Source organism: Anomaloglossus baeobatrachus, chromosome 2 (genome assembly GCF_048569485.1).
Source record: "Anomaloglossus baeobatrachus isolate aAnoBae1 chromosome 2, aAnoBae1.hap1, whole genome shotgun sequence".
NCBI lineage: Eukaryota > Metazoa > Chordata > Amphibia > Anura > Aromobatidae > Anomaloglossus > Anomaloglossus baeobatrachus.
Window position 1 is genome coordinate 344,417,677 of NC_134354.1, and position 19,815 is coordinate 344,437,491.

Sequence of the window (19,815 nt, forward strand, 5' to 3'; positions counted from 1 at the left end):
ATTTTTGGAAAAAAGGGAGACTCCGCTTGGAGTAACCCTTGCTTACATTGTTTTTAAAAGAAGACAAGATGAACAAGTCATGGGTCAGCAAAGACTTTATCTACCTACCCCGGTGTCATCCTGGGGACGGATAAGAATGGCGTATTTTTGAATGTGCTTGATGCAAATCAAAACATCCTGTTTGCAACTAGGGCCCAAGTGCTGCCACTGATGGGGTGGGTGTCTGTGTGGCCCAATTTTTGGAAAAAAGGGAGACTCCGCTTGGAGTAACCCTTGCTTACATTGTTTTTAAAAGAAGCCAAGATGAACAAGTCATGGGTCAGCAAAGACTTTATCTACCTACCCCGGTGTCATCCTGGGGACGGATAAGAATGGCGTATTTTTGAATGTGCTTGATGCAAATCAAAACATCCTGTTTGCAACTAGGGCCCAAGTGCTGCCACTGATGGGGTGGGTGTCTGTGTGGCCCAATTTTTGGAAAAAAGGGAGACTCCGCTTGGAGTAACCCTTGCTTACATTGTTTTTAAAAGAAGCCAAGATGAACAAGTCATGGGTCAGCAAAGACTTTATCTACCTACCCCGGTGTCATCCTGGGGACGGATAAGAATGGCGTATTTTTGAATGTGCTTGATGCAAATCAAAACATCCTGTTTGCAACTAGGGCCCAAGTGCTGCCACTGATGGGGTGGGTGTCTGTGTGGCCCAATTTTTGGAAAAAAGGGAGACTCCGCTTGGAGTAACCCTTGCTTACATTGTTTTTAAAAGAAGACAAGATGAACAAGTCATGGGTCAGCAAAGACTTTATCTACCTACCCCGGTGTCATCCTGGGGACGGATAAGAATGGCGTATTTTTGAATGTGCTTGATGCAAATCAAAACATCCTGTTTGCAACTAGGGCCCAAGTGCTGCCACTGATGGGGTGGGTGTCTGTGTGGCCCAATTTTTGGAAAAAAGGGAGACTCCGCTTGGAGTAACCCTTGCTTACATTGTTTTTAAAAGAAGCCAAGATGAACAAGTCATGGGTCAGCAAAGACTTTATCTACCTACCCCGGTGTCATCCTGGGGACGGATAAGAATGGCGTATTTTTGAATGTGCTTGATGCAAATCAAAACATCCTGTTTGCAACTAGGGCCCAAGTGCTGCCACTGATGGGGTGGGTGTCTGTGTGGCCCAATTTTTGGAAAAAAGGGAGACTCCGCTTGGAGTAACCCTTGCTTACATTGTTTTTAAAAGAAGCCAAGATGAACAAGTCATGGGTCAGCAAACACTTTATCTACCTACCCCGGTGTCATCCTGGGGACGGATAAGAATGGCGTATTTTTGAATGTGCTTGATGCAAATCTAGCTGTGAAGTGTACAACTGGGGCCCAACTGCTGCCACTGAATTGGTGGGTGTGTGTGGGGCCCAATTTTTGGAAAAAAAGGGAGACTACGCTTGGAGTCACCTTGCGGTGTTTTACATGATTTTAGAATGGCGTGCCATGCCTATATCTGTGTGTCCTCCTCTTTTTCCTTGTCCAGCTGTTTTGTTTTCGCATGAGTATATGTCCTTGTCACTTTCCCATGTGTTTGAGTTGTTTGTCACCTTTTGGACACCTTTGAGGGTGTTTTCTAGGTGTTTTACTGTGTTTGTGATTGCCTGCCATTGTTTCCTATGCAGTTCGAGTTCGGTTCGTCGAACGTTCGACGAGCCGAACTCGAACGGGACCTCTGTTCGGCGAACCGACCTCGAGCCGAACCGGGACCGGTTCGCTCATCTCTAGTGTTGAAGTAATTTCCTATTAACCTGTAAAGTATGAAATTCTTGAATTCGTTGCCAAATGACAATACATTTTGGCTTCTATCACAAGGAGAACTACGATTTTGCGTTTCTTTTTTATTGAACATTTTAGCAGAAAACATAATCCCATATTATAACAATCCTGTTTGTTTCAAAATTTATAGTTCCCATAAATACAAAAGCAAACGATTAAACTGTGTAGAAAAAAGTAACACATTCAATGTAAACTTCAATTTAAGCAATATCCCTTTGTAGGAATAAAACTGGTAAAATATGTAATAAAATATGTAAATGTTTCATTACCAAAAACACTTTTCTTCAGCAATAAAAAGGCCCCATCAGTTACAATTCTGCTCTGCTTGCCAATACACAGTAACTTTCCATAAGGTTTCATAGTGTAGTAGTCATCACATCTGCTTAACACTGGTTCAATCCCCAGTAAAAGCAATCTGTTCTTGGTGTTGAAATAATACCCTATCAAACTACAATATATGAAGTTCTTGGCTTTGTTGCCGAATGAATGGGATGTTTTGGCTTCCATCACCAACAGAACTAATAATTTTTTTCCCCTGGCTGTCAAAACTCGTTTTCAATTGCCATTGCTTTGCAGGATTTCACAGGTTTCATAGTGTAGTGGACATCACGTCTGCTTCACACTCAGAAGGTCCTGGGTTCAATCTTTTTTATTGAACATTTTAGCAGAAAACATAATGCCATATTATAACAATCCTGTTTGTTTCAAAATTTATAGTTCCCATAAATACAAAAGCAAACGATTAAACTGTGTAGAAAAAAGTAACACATTCAATGTAAACTTCAATTTAAGCAATATCCCTTTGTAGGAATAAAACTGGTAAAATATGTAATAAAAATTGAAAATGTTTCATTACCAAAAACACTTTTCTTCAGCAATAAAAAGGCCCCGTTAGTTACAATTCTGCTCTGCTTGCCAATACATAGTAACTTTCCAGAAGGTTTCATAGTGTAGTAGTCATCACGTCTGCTTAACACTGGTTCAATCCCCAGTAAAAGCAATCTGTTCTTGGTGGTGAAATAATACCCTATCAAACTACAATATATGAAGTTCTTGGCTTTGTTGCCGAATGATGGGATGTTTTGGCTTCCATCACCAACAGAACTAATAATTTTTTTCCCCTGGTGGTCAAAACTCGTTTTCAATTGCCATTGCTTTGCAGAATTTCACAGGTTTCATAGTGTAGTGGTCATCACATCTGCTTCACACGCAGAAGGTCCTGGGTTCAATCCCCAGTGAAACCAATCTGTTTTCGTTGTTGAAGTAATTTGCTATCAACAGGATTTCACAGGTTTTATAGTGTAGTGGTCATCACGTCTGCTTAACACGCAGAAGGTCCTGGGTTTAATCCCCAGTAAAAACCAGTCTGTTCTTGGTGTTGAAATAATACCCTATCCAACTGCAATACATGAAGTTCTTGACTTTGTTGCCGAATGACGGGATGTTTTAGCTTCCATAACCAACAGAACTACGAATTTTTTTTTTCCTGGCAGTCAAATTTCGTCTCTAATTGCCATTACTTTGCAGGAATCACCGGTTTTAAAGTGTGGTGGTCATCAAGTTTGCTTCATATGCAGAACGTTCTGGGTTCAATACCCAGTGAAACCAATCTGTTTTCGGTGTTATAGTAATTTCCTATTAACCTGTAAAGTATGAAATTCTTGGTTTCGTTGCCAAATGAAAATACATTTTGGCTTCTATCACAAGGAGAACTACGATTTTGGGTTTCTTTTTTATTGAACATTTTAGCAGAAAACATAATCCCATATTATAACAATCCTGTTTGTTTCAAAATTTATAGTTCCCATAAAAACAAAAGCAAACGATTAAACTGTGTAGAAAAAAGTAACACATTCAATGTAAACTTCAATTTAAGCAATATCCCTTTGTAGGAATAAAACTGGTAAAATATGTAATAAAAATTGTAAATGTTTCATTACCAAAAACACTTTTCTTCAGCAATAAAAAGGCTCCATCAGTTACAATTCTGCTCTGCTTGCCAATACACAGTAACTTTCCATAAGGTTTCATAGTGTAGTAGTCATTACGTCTGCTTAACACTGGTTCAATCCCCAGTAAAAGCAATCTGTTCTTGGTGGTGAAATAATACCCTATCAAACTACAATATATGAAGTTCTTGGCTTTGTTGCCGAATGATGGGATGTTTTGGCTTCCATCACCAACAGAACTAATAATTTTTTTCCCCTGGCGGTCAAAACTCGTTTTCAATTGCCATTGCTTTGCAGGATTTCACAGGTTTCATAGTGTAGTGGTCATCACGTCTGCTTCACACGCAGAAGGTCCTGGGTTCAATCCCCAGTGAAACCAATCCGTTTTCGCTGTTGAAGTAATTTGCTATCAACAGGATTTCACAGGTTTCATAGTGTAGTGGTCATCACGTCTGCTTAACACGCAGAAGGTCCTGGGTTTAATCCCCAGTAAAACCAGTCTGTTCTTGGTGTTGAAATAATACCCTATCCAACTGCAATACATGAAGTTCTTGGCTTTGTTGCCGAATGACGGGATGTTTTAGCTTCCATAACCAACAGAACTACGAATTTTTTTTTTTTCCTGGCAGTCAAATTTCGTCTCTAATTGCCATTACTTTGCAAGAATCACAGGGTTTAAAGTGTGGTGGTCATCAAGTCTGCTTCATATGCAGAACCTTCTGGGATCAATACCCAGTGAAACCAATCTGTTTTCCGTGTTGAAGTAATTTCCTATCAACCTGTAAAGTATGAAATTCTTGGTTTCGTTGCCAAATGACAATACATTTTGGCTTCTATCACAAGGAGAACTACGATTTTGGGTTTCTTTTTTATTGAACATTTTAGCAGAAAACATAATCCCATATTATAACAATCCTGTTTGTTTCAAAATTTATAGTTCCCATAAATACAAAAGCAAACGATTAAACTGTGTAGAAAAAAGTAACAAATTCAATGTAATCTTCAATTTAAGCAATATCCCTTTGTAGGAATAAAACTGGTAAAATATGTAATAAAAATTGTAAATGTTTCATTACCAAAAACACTTTTCTTCAGCAATAAAAAGGCCCCATCAGTTACAATTCTGCTCTGCTTGCCAATACACAGTAACTTTCCAGAAGGTTTCATAGTGTAGTAGTCATCACGTCTGCTTCAATCCCCAGTAAAAGCAATCTGTTCTTGGTGTTGAAATAATACCATATCAAACTACAATATATGAAGTTCTTGGCTTTGTTGCCGAATGATGGGATGTTTTGGCTTCCATCACCAACAGAACTAATAATTTTTTTCCCCTGGCTGTCAAAACTCGTTTTCAATTGCCATTGCTTTGCAGGATTTCACAGGTTTCATAGTGTAGTGGTCATCACGTCTGCTTCACACGCAGAAGGTCCTGGGTTCAATCCCCAGTGAAACCAATCTGTTTTCGCTGTTGAAGTAATTTGCTATCAACAGGATTTCACAGGTTTTATAGTGTAGTGGTCATCACGTCTGCTTAACACGCAGAAGGTCCTGGGTTTAATCCCCAGTAAAAACCAGTCTGTTCTTGGTGTTGAAATAATACCCTATCCAACTGCAATACATGAAGTTCTTGGCTTTGTTGCCGAATGACGGGATGTTTTAGCTTCCATAACCAACAGAACTACGAATTTTTTTTTTTCCTGGCAGTCAAATTTCGTCTCTAATTGCCATTACTTTGCAGGAATCATCGGTTTTAAATTGTGGTGGTCATCAAGTTTGCTTCATATGCAGAACGTTCTGGGTTCAATACCCAGTGAAACCAATCTGTTTTCGGTGTTGAAGTAATTTCCTATCAACCTGTAAAGTATGAAATTCTTGGTTTCGTTGCCAAATGACAATACATTTTGGCTTCTATCACAAGGAGAACTACGATTTTGCGTTTCTTTTTTATTGAACATTTTAGCAGAAAACATAATCCCATATTATAACAATCCTGTTTGTTTCAAAATTTATAGTTCCCATAAATACAAAAGCAAACGATTAAACTGTGTAGAAAAAAGTAACACATTCAATGTAAACTTCAATTTAAGCAATATCCCTTTGTAGGAATAAAACTGGTAAAATATGTAATAAAAATTGTAAATGTTTCATTACCAAAAACACTTTTCTTCAGCAATAAAAAGGCCCCATCAGTTACAATTCTGCTCTGCTTGCCAATACACAGTAACTTTCCAGAAGGTTTCATAGTGTAGTAGTCATCACATCTGCTTAACACTGGTTCAATCCCCAGTAAAAGCAATCTGTTCTTGGTGGTGAAATAATACCCTATCAAACTACAATATATGAAGTTCTTGGCTTTGTTGCCGAATGATGGGATGTTTTGGCTTCCATCACCAACAGAACTAATAATTTTTTTCCCCTGGCGGTCAAAACTCGTTTTCAATTGCCATTGCTTTGCAGGATTTCACAGGTTTCATAGTGTAGTGGTCATCACGTCTGCTTCACACGCAGAAGGTCCTGGGTTCAATCCCCAGTGAAACCAATCAGTTTTCGCTGTTGAAGTAATTTGCTATCAACAGGATTTCACAGGTTTCATAGTGTAGTGGTCATCACGTCTGCTTAACACGCAGAAGGTCCTGGGTTTAATCCCCAGTAAAACCAGTCTGTTCTTGGTGTTGAAATAATACCCTATCCAACTGCAATACATGAAGTTCTTGGCTTTGTTGCCGAATGACGGGATGTTTTAGCTTCCATAACCAACAGAACTACGAATTTTTTTTTTTTCCTGGCAGTCAAATTTCGTCTCTAATTGCCATTACTTTGCAAGAATCACAGGTTTTAAAGTGTGGTGGTCATCAAGTCTGCTTCATATGCAGAACCTTCTGGGATCAATACCCAGTGAAACCAATCTGTTTTCCGTGTTGAAGTAATTTCCTATCAACCTGTAAAGTATGAAATTCTTGGTTTCGTTGCCAAATGACAATACATTTTGGCTTCTATCACAAGGAGAACTACGATTTTGGGTTTCTTTTTTATTGAACATTTTAGCAGAAAACATAATCCCATATTATAACAATCCTGTTTGTTTCAAAATTTATAGTTCCCATAAATACAAAAGCAAACGATTAAACTGTGTAGAAAAAAGTAACAAATTCAATGTAATCTTCAATTTAAGCAATATCCCTTTGTAGGAATAAAACTGGTAAAATATGTAATAAAAATTGTAAATGTTTCATTACCAAAAACACTTTTCTTCAGCAATAAAAAGGCCCCATCAGTTACAATTCTGCTCTGCTTGCCAATACACAGTAACTTTCCAGAAGGTTTCATAGTGTAGTAGTCATCACGTCTGCTTCAATCCCCAGTAAAAGCAATCTGTTCTTGGTGTTGAAATAATACCATATCAAACTACAATATATGAAGTTCTTGGCTTTGTTGCCGAATGATGGGATGTTTTGGCTTCCATCACCAACAGAACTAATAATTTTTTTCCCCTGGCTGTCAAAACTCGTTTTCAATTGCCATTGCTTTGCAGGATTTCACAGGTTTCATAGTGTAGTGGTCATCACGTCTGCTTCACACGCAGAAGGTCCTGGGTTCAATCCCCAGTGAAACCAATCTGTTTTCGCTGTTGAAGTAATTTGCTATCAACAGGATTTCACAGGTTTTATAGTGTAGTGGTCATCACGTCTGCTTAACACGCAGAAGGTCCTGGGTTTAATCCCCAGTAAAAACCAGTCTGTTCTTGGTGTTGAAATAATACCCTATCCAACTGCAATACATGAAGTTCTTGGCTTTGTTGCCGAATGACGGGATGTTTTAGCTTCCATAACCAACAGAACTACGAATTTTTTTTTTTCCTGGCAGTCAAATTTCGTCTCTAATTGCCATTACTTTGCAGGAATCACCGGTTTTAAATTGTGGTGGTCATCAAGTTTGCTTCATATGCAGAACGTTCTGGGTTCAATACCCAGTGAAACCAATCTGTTTTCGGTGTTGAAGTAATTTCCTATCAACCTGTAAAGTATGAAATTCTTGGTTTCGTTGCCAAATGACAATACATTTTGGCTTCTATCACAAGGAGAACTACGATTTTGCGTTTCTTTTTTATTGAACATTTTAGCAGAAAACATAATCCCATATTATAACAATCCTGTTTGTTTCAAAATTTATAGTTCCCATAAATACAAAAGCAAACGATTAAACTGTGTAGAAAAAAGTAACACATTCAATGTAAACTTCAATTTAAGCAATATCCCTTTGTAGGAATAAAACTGGTAAAATATGTAATAAAAATTGTAAATGTTTCATTACCAAAAACACTTTTCTTCAGCAATAAAAAGGCCCCATCAGTTACAATTCTGTTCTGCTTGCCAATACACAGTAACTTTCCAGAAGGTTTCATAGTGTAGTAGTCATCACATCTGCTTAACACTGGTTCAATCCCCAGTAAAAGCAATCTGTTCTTGGTGTTGAAATAATACCCTATCAAACTACAATATATGAAGTTCTTGGCTTTGTTGCCGAATCATGGGATGTTTTGGCTTCCATCACCAACAGAACTAATAATTTTTTTCCCATGGCGGTCAAAACTCATTTTCAATTGCCATTGCTTTGCAGGATTTCACAGGTTTCATAGTGTAGTGGTCGTCACGTCTGCTTCACACGCAGAAGGTCCTGGGTTCAATCCCCAGTGAAACCAATCCGTTTTCGCTGTTGAAGTAATTTGCTATCAACAGGATTTCACAGGTTTCATAGTGTAGTGGTCATCACGTCTGCTTAACACGCAGAAGGTCCTGGGTTTAATCCCCATTAAAACCAGTCTGTTCTTGGTGTTGAAATAATACCCTATCCAACTGCAATACATGAAGTTCTTGGCTTTGTTGCCGAATGACGGGATGTTTTAGCTTCCATAACCAACAGAACTACGAATTTTTTTTTTTTCCTGGCAGTCAAATTTCGTCTCTAATTGCCATTACTTTGCAGGAATCACAGGTTTTAAAGTGTGGTGGTTATCAAGTCTGCTTCATATGCAGAACGTTCTGGGTTCAATACCCAGTGAAAACAATCTGTTTTCGGTGTTGAAGTAATTTCCTATCAACCTGTAAAGTATGAAATTCTTGGTTTCGTTGCCAAATGACAATACATTTTGGCTTCTATCACAAGGAGAACTACGATTTTGGGTTTCTTTTTCATTGAACATTTTAGCAGAAAACATAATCCCATATTATAACAATCCTGTTTGTTTCAAAATTTATAGTTCCCATAAATACAAAAGCAAACGATTAAACTGTGTAGAAAAAAGTAACACATTCAATGTAATCTTCAATTTAAGCAATATCCCCTTGTAGGAATAAAACTGGTAAAATATGTAATAAAAATTGTAAATGTTTCATTACCAAAAACACTTTTCTTCAGCAATAAAAAGGCCCCATCAGTTACAATTCTGCTCTGCTTGCCAATACACAGTAACTTTCCAGAAGGTTTCATAGTGTAGTAGTCATCACGTCTGCTCAACACTGGTTCAATCCCCAGTAAAAGCAATCTGTTCTTGGTGTTGAAATAATACCCTATCAAACTACAATATATGAAGTTCTTGGCTTTGTTGCCGAATGATGGGATGTTTTGGCTTCCATCACCAACAGAACTAATAATTTTTTTCCCCTGGCTGTCAAAACTCGTTTTCAATTGCCATTGCTTTGCAGGATTTCACAGGTTTCATAGTGTAGTGGTCATCACGTCTGCTTCACACGCAGAAGGTCCTGGGTTCAATCTTTTTTATTGAACATTTTAGCAGAAAACATAATCCCATATTATAACAATCCTGTTTGTTTCAAAATTTATAGTTCCCATAAATACAAAAGCAAACGATTAAACTGTGTAGAAAAAAGTAACACATTCAATGTAATCTTCAATTTAAGCAATATCCCCTTGTAGGAATAAAACTGGTAAAATATGTAATAAAAATTGTAAATGTTTCATTACCAAAAACACTTTTCTTCAGCAATAAAAAGGCCCCGTCAGTTACAATTCCGCTCTGCTTGCCAATACGTAGTAACTTTCCAGAAGGTTTCATAGTGTAGTAGTTATCACGTCTGCTTAACACTGGTTCAATCCCCAGTAAAAGCAATCTGTTCTCGGTGTTGAAATAATACCCTATCAAACTACAATATATGAAGTTCTTGGCTTTGTTGCCGAATGATGGGATGTTTTGGCTTCCATCACCAACAGAACTAATAATTTTTTTCCCCTGGCGGTCAAAACTCGTTTTCAATTGCCATTGCTTTGCAGGATTTCACAGGTTTCATAGTGTAGTGGTCATCACGTCTGCTTCACACGCAGAAGGTCCTGGGTTCAATCCCCAGTGAAACCAATCCGTTTTCGCTGTTGAAGAAATTTGCTATCAACAGGATTTCACAGGTTTCATAGTGTAGTGGTCATCACGTCTGCTTAACACGCAGAAGGTCCTGGGTTTAATCCCCAGTAAAACCAGTCTGTTCTTGGTGTTGAAATAATACCCTATCCAACTGCAATACATGAAGTTCTTGGCTTTGTTGCCGAATGACGGGATGTTTTAGCTTCCATAACCAACAGAACTACGAATTATTTTTTTTTCCTGGCAGTCAACTTTCGTCTCTAATTGCCATTACTTTGCAGGAATCACAGGTTTTAAAGTGTGGTGGTCATCAAGTTTGCTTCATATGCAGAACGTTCTGGGTTCAATACCCAGTGAAACCAATCTGTTTTCGGTGTTGAAGTAATTTCCTATCAACCTGTAAAGTATGAAATTCTTTGTTTCGTTGCCAAATGACAATATATTTTGGCTTTTATCACAAAGAGAACTACGATTTTGGATTTCTTTTTTATTGAACATTTTAGCAGAAAACATAATCCCATATTATAACAATCCTGTTTGTTTCAAAATTTATAGTTCCCATAAATACAAAAGCAAACGATTAAACTGTGTAGAAAAAAGTAACACATTCAATGTAAACTTCAATTTAAGCAATATCCCTTTGTAGGAATAAAACTGGTAAAATATGTAATAAAAATTGTAAATGTTTCATTACCAAAAACACTTTTCTTCAGCAATAAAAAGGCCCCATCAGTTACAATTCTGCTCTGCTTGCCAAGACACAGTAACTTTCCAGAAGGTTTCATAGTGTAGTAGTCATCACATCTGCTTAACACTGGTTCAATCCCCAGTAAAAGCAATCTGTTCTTGGTGTTGAAATAATACCCTATCCAACTGCAATATATGAAGTTCTTGGCTTTGTTGCAGAATGATGGGATGATTTGGCTTCCATCACCAACAGAACTAAGAATTTTTTTTTTTTCCCTGGCGGTCAAAACTCGTCTCCAATTGCCATTGCTTTGCAGGATTTCACAGGTTTCATAGTGTAGTGGTCATCACGTCTGCTTAACACGCAGAAGGTCCTGGGTTCAATCCCCAGTGAAACCAGTCACTTCTTGGTGTTGAAATAATACCCTATCCAACTGCAATACATGAAGTTCTTGGCTTTGTTGCCGAATGACGGGATGTTTTAGCTTCCATAACCAACAGAACTACGAATTTTTTTTTTTTCCTGGCAGTCAAATTTCGTCTCTAATTGCCATTACTTTGCAGGAATCACAGGTTTTAAAGTGTGGTGGTCATCAAGTCTGCTTCATATGCAGAACGTTCTGGGTTCAATACCCAGTGAAACCAATCTGTTTTCGGTGTTGAAGTAATTTCCTATCAACCTGTAAAGTATGAAATTCTTGGTTTCGTTGCCAAATGACTATACATTTTGGCTTCTATCACAAGGAGAACTACGATTTTGGGTTTCTTTTCTATTGAACATTTTAGCAGAAAACATAATCCCATATTATAACAATCCTGTTTGTTTCAAAATTTATAGTTCCCATAAATAAAAAAGCAAACGATAAAACTGTGTAGAAAAAGTAACACATTCAATGTAAACTTCAATTTAAGCAATATCCCTTTGTAGGAATAAAACTGGTAAAATATGTAATAAAAATTGTAAATGTTTCATTACCAAAAACACTTTTCTTCAGCAATAAAAAGGCCCCATCAGTTACAATTCTGCTCTGCTTGCCAATACACAGTAACTTTCCAGAAGGTTTCATAGTGTAGTAGTCATCACATCTGCTTAACACTGGTTCAATCCCCAGTAAAAGCAATCTGTTCTTGGTGTTGAAATAATACCCTATCAAACTACAATATATGAAGTTCTTGGCTTTGTTGCCGAATGATGGGATGTTTTGGCTTCCATCACCAACAGAACTAATAATTTTTTTCCCCTGGCGGTCAAAACTCGTTTTCAATTGCCATTGCTTTGCTGGATTTCACAGGTTTCATAGTGTAGTGGTCATCACGTCTGCTTCACACGCAGAAGGTCCTGGGTTCAATCCCCAGTGAAACCAATCTGTTTTTGCTGTTGAAGTAATTTGCTATCAACAGGATTTCACAGGTTTCATAGTGTAGTGGTCATCACGTCTGCTTACCACGCAGAAGGTCCTGGGTTTAATCCCCAGTAAAACCAGTCTGTTCTTGGTGTTGAAATAATACCCTATCCAACTGCAATACATGAAGTTCTTGGCTTTGTTGCCGAATGACGGGATGTTTTAGCTTCCATAACCAACAGAACTACGAATTATTTTTTTTTTCCTGGCAGTCAAATTTCGTCTCTAATTGCCATTACTTTGCAGGAATCACAGGTTTTAAAGTGTGGTGGTCATCAAGTTTGCTTCATATGCAGAACGTTCTGGGTTCAATACCCAGTGAAACCAATCTGTTTTCGGTGTTGAAGTAATTTCCTATCAAACTGTAAAGTATGAAATTCTTGGTTTCGTTGCCAAATGACAATACATTTTGGCTTCTATCACAAGGAGAACTACGATTTTGGTTTTTTTTTTTTATTGAACATTTTAGCAAGAAACATAATCCCATATTAAAACAATCCTGTTTGTTTCAAAATTTATAGTTCCCATAAATACAAAAGCAAACGATTAAACTGTGTAGAAAAAAGTAACACATTCAATGTAAACTTCAATTTAAGCAATATCCCTTTGTAGGAATAAAACTGGTAAAATATGTAATAAAAATTGTAAATGTTTCATTACCAAAAACACTTTTCTTCAGCAATAAAAAGGCCCCATCAGTTACAATTCTGCTCTGCTTGCCAAGACACAGTAACTTTCCAGAAGGTTTCATAGTGTAGTAGTCATCACATCTGCTTAACACTGGTTCAATCCCCAGTAAAAGCAATCTGTTCTTGGTGTTGAAATAATAGCCTATCAAACTACAATATCTGAAGTTCTTGGCTTTGTTGCCGAATGATGGGATGTTTTGGCTTCCATCACCAACAGAACTAATAATTTTTTTCCCCTGGCGGTCAAAACTCGTTTTCAATTGCCAATGCTTTGCAGGATTTCACAGGTTTCATAGTGTAGTGGTCATCACGTCTGCTTCACACGCAGAAGGTCCTGGGTTCAATCCCCAGTGAAACCAATCCGTTTTCGCTGTTGAAGTAATTTGCTATCAACAGGAATTCACAGGTTTCATAGTGTAGTGGTCATCACGTCTGCTTAACACGCAGAAGGTCCTGGGTTTATTCCCCAGTAAAACCAGTCTGTTCTTGGTGTTGAAATAATACCCTATCCAACTGCAATATATGAAGTTCTTGGCTTTGTTGCAGAATGATGGGATGTTTTGGCTTCCATCACCAACAGAACTAAGAATTTTTTTATTTTCCCTGGCGGTCAAAACTCGTTTTCAATTGCCATTGCTTTGCAGGATTTCACAGGTTTCATAGTGTAGTGGTCATCACGACTGCTTAACACGCAGAAGGTCCTGGGTTCAATCCCCAGTGAAACCAGTCTCTTCTTGGTGTTGAAATAATACCCTATCCAACTGCAATACATGAAGTTCTTGGCTTTGTTGCCGAATGACGGGATGTTTTAGCTTCCATAACCAACAGAACTACGAATTTTTTTTTTCCTGGCAGTCAAATTTCATCTCTAATTGCTATTACTTTGCAGGAATCACAGGTTTTAAAGTGTAGTTGTCATCACGTCTGCTTCACACGCAGAAGGTCCTGGGTTCAATCTATTTTATTGAACATTTTAGCAGAAAACATAATCCCATATTATAACAATCCTGTTTGTTTCAAAATTTATAGTTCCCATAAATACAAAAGCAAACGATTAAACTGTGTAGAAAAAAGTAACACATTCAATGTAATCTTCAATTTAAGCAATATCCCTTTGTAGGAATAAAACTGGTAAAATATGTAATAAAAATTGTAAATGTTTCATTACCAAAATCACTTTTCTTCAGCAATTAAAAGGCCCCGTCAGTTACAATTCTGCTCTGCTTGCCAATACATAGTAACTTTCCAGAAGGTTTCATAGTGTAGTAGTCATCACATCTGCTTAACACTGGTTCAATCCCCAGTAAAAGCAATCTGTTCTCGGTGTTGAAATAATACCCTATCAAATTACAATATATGAAGTTCTTGGCTTTGTTGCCGAATGATGGGATGTTTCGGCTTCCATCACCAACAGAACTAATAATTTTTTTCCCCTGGCGGTCAAAACTCGTTTTCAATTGCCATTGCTTTGCAGGATTTCACAGGTTTCATAGTGTAGTGGTCATCACGTCTGCTTCACACGCAGAAGGTCCTGGGTTCAATCCCCAGTGAAACCAATCCGTTTTCGCTGTTGAAGTAATTTGCTATCAACAGGATTTCACAGGTTTCATAGTGTAGTGGTCATCACGTCTGCTTAACACGCAGAAGGTCCTGGGTTTAATCCCCAGCAAAACCAGTCTGTTCTTGGTGTTAAAAAAAATACCCTATCCAACTGCAATACATGAAGTTCTTGGCTTTGTTGCCGAATGACGGGATGTTTTAGCTTCCATAACCAACAGAACTACGAATTTTTTTTTTTTCCTGGCAGTCAAATTTCGTCTCTAATTGCCATTACTTTGCAGGAATCACAGGTTTTAAAGTGTGGCGGTCATCAAGTCTGCTTCATATGCAGAACGTTCTGGGTTCAATACCCAATGAAACCAATCTGTTTTCGGTGTAGAAGTAATTTCCTATCAACCTGTAAAGTATGAAATTCTTGGTTTCGTTGCCAAATGACAATACATTTTGGCTTCTATCACAAGGAGAACTACGATTTTGGGTTTCTTTTTTATTGAACATTTTAGAAGAAAACATAATCCCATATTATAACAATCCTGTTTGTTTCAAAATTTATAGTTCCCATAAATACAAAAGCAAACGATTAAACTGTGTAGAAAAAAGTAACACATTCAATGTAAACTTCAATTTAAGCAATATCCCTTTGTAGGAATAAAACTGGTAAAATATGTAATAAAAATTGTAAATGTTTCATTACCAAAAATACTTTCCTTCAGCAATAAAAAGGCCCCGTCAGTCACCATTCTGCTCTGCTAGCCAATATACAGTAACTTTTCATTAAGATTCATAGTGTAGTTGTCATCACGTCTGCTTAACACGTAGATAGTCCTGGGTTTAATCCCCAGTAAAACCAGTCTGTTCTTGGTGTTGAAATAACACCTTATCCAACTACAATACATGAAGTTCTTGGCTTTGTTGCCGAATGACGGGATGTTTTAGCTTCCATAACCAACAGAACTACGAATTTTTTTTTTTCCTGGCAGTCAAAACTCGTCTCTAATTGCCATTACTTTGCAGGATTTCACAGGTTTTGAAGTGTGGTGGTCATCAAGTCTGCTTCATATGCAGAACGTTCTGGATTCAATACCCAGTTAAACCAATCTGTTTTCGGTGTTGAAGTAATTTCCTATCAACCTGTAAAGTATGAAATTCTTGGTTTCGTTGCCAAATGACAATACATTTTGGCTTCTATCACAAGGAGAACTACGATTTTGGGTTTCTTTTTTATTGAACATTTTAGCAGAAAACATAATCCCATATTATAAAAATCCTGTTTGTTTAAAAATATATAGTTCCCATAAATACAAAAGCAAACGACTAAACTGTGTAGAAAAAAGTAACACATTCAATGTAAACTTCAATTTAAGCAATATCCCTTTGTAGGAATAAAACTGGTAAAATATGTAATAAAAATTGTAAATGTTTCATTACCAAAAACACTTTTCTTCAGCAATAAAAAGGCCCCGTCAGTTACAATTCTGCACTGCTTGCCAATACACAGTAACTTTCCAGAAGGTTTCATAGTGTAGTAGTCATCACGTCTGCTTAACACTGGTTCAATCCCCAGTAAAAGCAATCTGTTCTTGGTGTTGAAATAATACCCTATCAAACTACAATATATGAAGTTCTTGGCTTTGTTGCCGAATGATGGGATGTTTTGGCTTCCATCACCAACAGAACTAATAATTTTTTTCCCCTGGCTGTCAAAACTCGTTTTCAATTGCCATTGCTTTGCAGGATTTCACAGGTTTCATAGTGTAGTGGTCTTCACGTCTGCTTCACACGCAGAAGGTCCTGGGTTCAATCCCCAGTGAAACCAATATGTTTTCGCTGTTTAAGTAATTTGCTATCAACCTGTGATATATAAAATTCTTGGTTTCGTTGCCAAATGACAATACATTTTGGCTTCCATCACAAAGAGAACTACTATTTTGGGTTTCTTTTTTATTGTCCATTTTAGCAGAAAACATAATCCCATATTATAAAAATCCTGTTTGTTTAAAAATATATAGTTCCCATAAATACAAAAGCAAACGACTAAACTGTGTAGAAAAAAGTAACACATTCAAAGTAAACTTCAATTTAAGCAATATCCCTTTGTAGGAATAAAACTGGTAAAATATGTAATAAAAATTGTAAATGTTTCATTACCAAAAATACTTTCCTTCAGAAATAAAAAGGCCCTGTCAGTCACAATTCTGCTCTGCTAGCCAATACACAGTAACTTTTCATCAGGATTCATAGTGTAGTGGTCATCATGTCTGCTTAACACGTAGAAGGTCATCACGTCTGCTTAACACGCAGAAGGTCCTGGGTTTAATCCCCAGTCAAATTTCGTCTTTAATTGCCATTACTTTGCAGGAATCACAGGTTTTAAAGTGTGGTGGTCATCAAGTCTGCTTCATATGCAGAACGTTCTGGGTTCAATACCCAGTGAAACCAATCTGTTTTCGGTGTTGAAGTAATTTCCTATCAACCTGTAAAGTATGAAATTCTTGGTTTCGTTGCCAAATGACAATACATTTTGGCTTCTATCACAAGGAGAACTACGATTTTGGGTTTCTTTTTTATTGAACATTTTAGAAGAAAACATAATCCCATATTATAACAATCCTGTTTGTTTCAAAATTTATAGTTCCCATAAATACAAAAGCAAACGATTAAACTGTGTAGAAAAAAGTAACACATTCAATGTAAACTTCAATTTAAGCAATATCCCTTTGTAGGAATAAAACTGGTAAAATATGTAATAAAAATTGTAAATGTTTCATTACCAAAAATACTTTCCTTCAGCAATAAAAAGGCCCCGTCAGTCACCATTCTGCTCTGCTAGCCAATATACAGTAACTTTTCATTAAGATTCATAGTGTAGTTGTCATCACTCATCACGTCTGCTTAACACGTAGAAAGTCCTGGGTTTAATCCCCAGTAAAACCAGTCTGTTCTTGGTGTTGAAATAACACCTTATCCAACTACAATACATGAAGTTCTTGGCTTTGTTGCCGAATGACGGGATGTTTTAGCTTCCATAACCAACAGAACTACGAATTTTTTTTTTTCCTGGCAGTCAAAACTCGTCTCTAATTGCCATTACTTTGCAGGATTTCACAGGTTTTGAAGTGTGGTGGTCATCAAGTCTGCTTCATATGCAGAACGTTCTGGATTCAATACCCAGTTAAACCAATCTGCTTTCGGTGTTGAAGTAATTTCCTATCAACCTGTAAAGTATGAAATTCTTGGTTTCGTTGCCAAATGACAATACATTTTGGCTTCTATCACAAGGAGAACTACGATTTTGGGTTTCTTTTTTATTGAACATTTTAGCAGAAAACATAATCCCATATTATAAAAATCCTGTTTGTTTAAAAATATATAGTTCCCATAAATACAAAAGCAAACGACTAAACTGTGTAGAAAAAAGTAACACATTCAATGTAAACTTCAATTTAAGCAATATCCCTTTGTAGGAATAAAACTGGTAAAATATGTAATAAAAATTGTAAATGTTTCATTACCAAAAATACTTTCCTTCAGCAATAAAAAGGCCTCGTCAGTCACAATTCTGCTCTGCTAGCCAATACACAGTAACTTTTCATCAGGTTTCATAGTGTAGTGGTCATCACGTCTGCTTAACACGCAGAAAGTCCTGGGTTCAATCCCCAGTGAAACCAATCTCTTCTTGGTGCTGAAATAATACCCTATCCAACTACAATATATGAATTTCTTGGCTTTGTTGCCGAATAACAGGATGTTTTGTCTTCCATTACCAACAGAACTTTGAATTTTTTTTTTTCCTGGCGGTCAAAACTCGTCTCCAATTGCCATTGCTTTGCAGGATTTCACAGGTTTCATAGTGTAGTGGTCATCACGTCTGCTTAACACGCAGAAGGGCCTGGGTTCAATCCCCAGTGAAACCAGTCTCTTCTTGGTGTTGAAATAATACCCTATCGAACTGCAATACATGAAGTTCTTGGCTTTGTTGCCGAATGACGGGATGTTTTAGCTTCCATAACCAACAGAACTAATATTTTTTTTCCCCTGGCTGTCAAAACTCGTTTTCAATTGCCATTGCTTTGCAAGATATCACAGGTTTCATAGTGTAGTGGTCATCACGTCTGCTTCACACGCAGAAGGTCCTGGGTTCAATCCCCAGTGAAACCAATCTGTTTTCGCTGTTGAAGTAATTTGCTATCAACCTGTAATATATAAAATTCTTGGTTTCGTTGCCAAATGACAATACATTTTGGCTTCCATCACAAAGAGAACTACTATTTTGGGTTTCTTTTTCATTTTAGCAGAAAACATAATCCCATATTATAAAAATCCTGTTTGTTTAAAAATATATAGTTTCCATAAATACAAAAGCAAACGACTAAACTGTGTAGAAAAAAAGTAACACATTCAATGTAAACTTCAATTTAAGCAATATCCCTTTGTTGGAATAAAACTGGTAAAATATGTAATAAAAATTGTAAATGTTTCATTACCAAAAATACTTTCCTTCAGCAATAAAAAGGCCCCGTCAGTCACAATTCTGCTCTGCTAGCCAATACACAGTAACTTTTCATCAGGTTTCATAGTGTAGTGGGCATCACGTCTGTTTAACACGCAGAAGGTCCTGGGTTCAATCCCCAGTGAAACCAATCTCTTCTTGGTGTTGAAATAATACCCTATCCAACTGCAATATATGAATTTCTTGGCTTTGTTGCTGAATAACAGGATGTTTTTTCTTCCATCACCAACAGAACTTTAAATTTTTTTTTTTTTCCCTGGCGGTCAAAACTCGTCTCCAATTGCCATTGCTTTGCAGGATTTCACAGGTTTCATAGTGTAGTGGTTATCACGTCTGCTTAACACGCAGAAGGTCCTAGGTTCAATCCCCAGTGAGACCAGTCTCTTCTTGGTGTTGAAATATTACCCTATCCAACTGCAATACATGAAGTTCTTGGCTTTGTTGCCGAATGACGGGATGTTTTAGCTTCCATAACCAACGGAACTACGAATTTTTTTTTTTCCTGGCAGTCAAATTTCATCTCTAATTGCCATTACTTTGCAGGAATCACAGGTTTTAAAGTGTGGTGGTTATCAAGTCTGCTTCATATGCAGAACGTTCTGGGTTCAATACCCAGTGAAACCAATCTGTTTTCGGTGTTCAAGTAATTTCCTATGAACCTGTAAAGTATGAAATTCTTGGTTTCGTTGCCAAATGACAATACATTTTGGCTTCTATCACAAGGAGAACTACGATTTTGGGTTTCTTTTTTATTGAACATTTTAGCAGAAAACATAATCCCATATTATAACAATCCTGTTTGTTTCAAAATTTATAGTTCCCATAAAT

General features: G+C 37.1%; 13 non-coding genes across 13 annotated transcripts; all 13 read left to right on the plus strand.

The window, feature by feature from the left end:
- The first annotated feature begins 2,987 nt into the window (after positions 1-2,987).
- Positions 2,988-3,060, plus strand: TRNAV-CAC (transfer RNA valine (anticodon CAC)). Its single transcript has one exon. It is a non-coding gene; the product is annotated as a tRNA-Val (tRNA).
- Positions 3,061-4,071: 1,011 nt separating this feature from the next.
- On the plus strand, positions 4,072-4,144 carry TRNAV-CAC (transfer RNA valine (anticodon CAC)). Its single transcript has one exon. It is a non-coding gene; the product is annotated as a tRNA-Val (tRNA).
- Positions 4,145-5,146: 1,002 nt separating this feature from the next.
- Positions 5,147-5,219, plus strand: TRNAV-CAC (transfer RNA valine (anticodon CAC)). Its single transcript has one exon. It is a non-coding gene; the product is annotated as a tRNA-Val (tRNA).
- A 1,012-nt stretch (positions 5,220-6,231) lies between these two features.
- Positions 6,232-6,304, plus strand: TRNAV-CAC (transfer RNA valine (anticodon CAC)). Its single transcript has one exon. It is a non-coding gene; the product is annotated as a tRNA-Val (tRNA).
- Positions 6,305-7,306: 1,002 nt separating this feature from the next.
- Positions 7,307-7,379, plus strand: TRNAV-CAC (transfer RNA valine (anticodon CAC)). The gene has a single exon. It is a non-coding gene; the product is annotated as a tRNA-Val (tRNA).
- Positions 7,380-10,062: 2,683 nt separating this feature from the next.
- On the plus strand, positions 10,063-10,135 carry TRNAV-CAC (transfer RNA valine (anticodon CAC)). Its single transcript has one exon. It is a non-coding gene; the product is annotated as a tRNA-Val (tRNA).
- A 1,016-nt stretch (positions 10,136-11,151) lies between these two features.
- On the plus strand, positions 11,152-11,224 carry TRNAV-AAC (transfer RNA valine (anticodon AAC)). Its single transcript has one exon. It is a non-coding gene; the product is annotated as a tRNA-Val (tRNA).
- An 892-nt stretch (positions 11,225-12,116) lies between these two features.
- On the plus strand, positions 12,117-12,189 carry TRNAV-CAC (transfer RNA valine (anticodon CAC)). The gene has a single exon. It is a non-coding gene; the product is annotated as a tRNA-Val (tRNA).
- Positions 12,190-12,235: 46 nt separating this feature from the next.
- Positions 12,236-12,308, plus strand: TRNAG-ACC (transfer RNA glycine (anticodon ACC)). Its single transcript has one exon. It is a non-coding gene; the product is annotated as a tRNA-Gly (tRNA).
- An 895-nt stretch (positions 12,309-13,203) lies between these two features.
- TRNAV-CAC (transfer RNA valine (anticodon CAC)) lies at positions 13,204-13,276 on the plus strand. The gene has a single exon. It is a non-coding gene; the product is annotated as a tRNA-Val (tRNA).
- A 1,124-nt stretch (positions 13,277-14,400) lies between these two features.
- On the plus strand, positions 14,401-14,473 carry TRNAV-CAC (transfer RNA valine (anticodon CAC)). Its single transcript has one exon. It is a non-coding gene; the product is annotated as a tRNA-Val (tRNA).
- A 3,845-nt stretch (positions 14,474-18,318) lies between these two features.
- Positions 18,319-18,391, plus strand: TRNAV-AAC (transfer RNA valine (anticodon AAC)). The gene has a single exon. It is a non-coding gene; the product is annotated as a tRNA-Val (tRNA).
- A 171-nt stretch (positions 18,392-18,562) lies between these two features.
- On the plus strand, positions 18,563-18,635 carry TRNAV-CAC (transfer RNA valine (anticodon CAC)). Its single transcript has one exon. It is a non-coding gene; the product is annotated as a tRNA-Val (tRNA).
- The last annotated feature ends 1,180 nt before the right edge of the window (positions 18,636-19,815 follow it).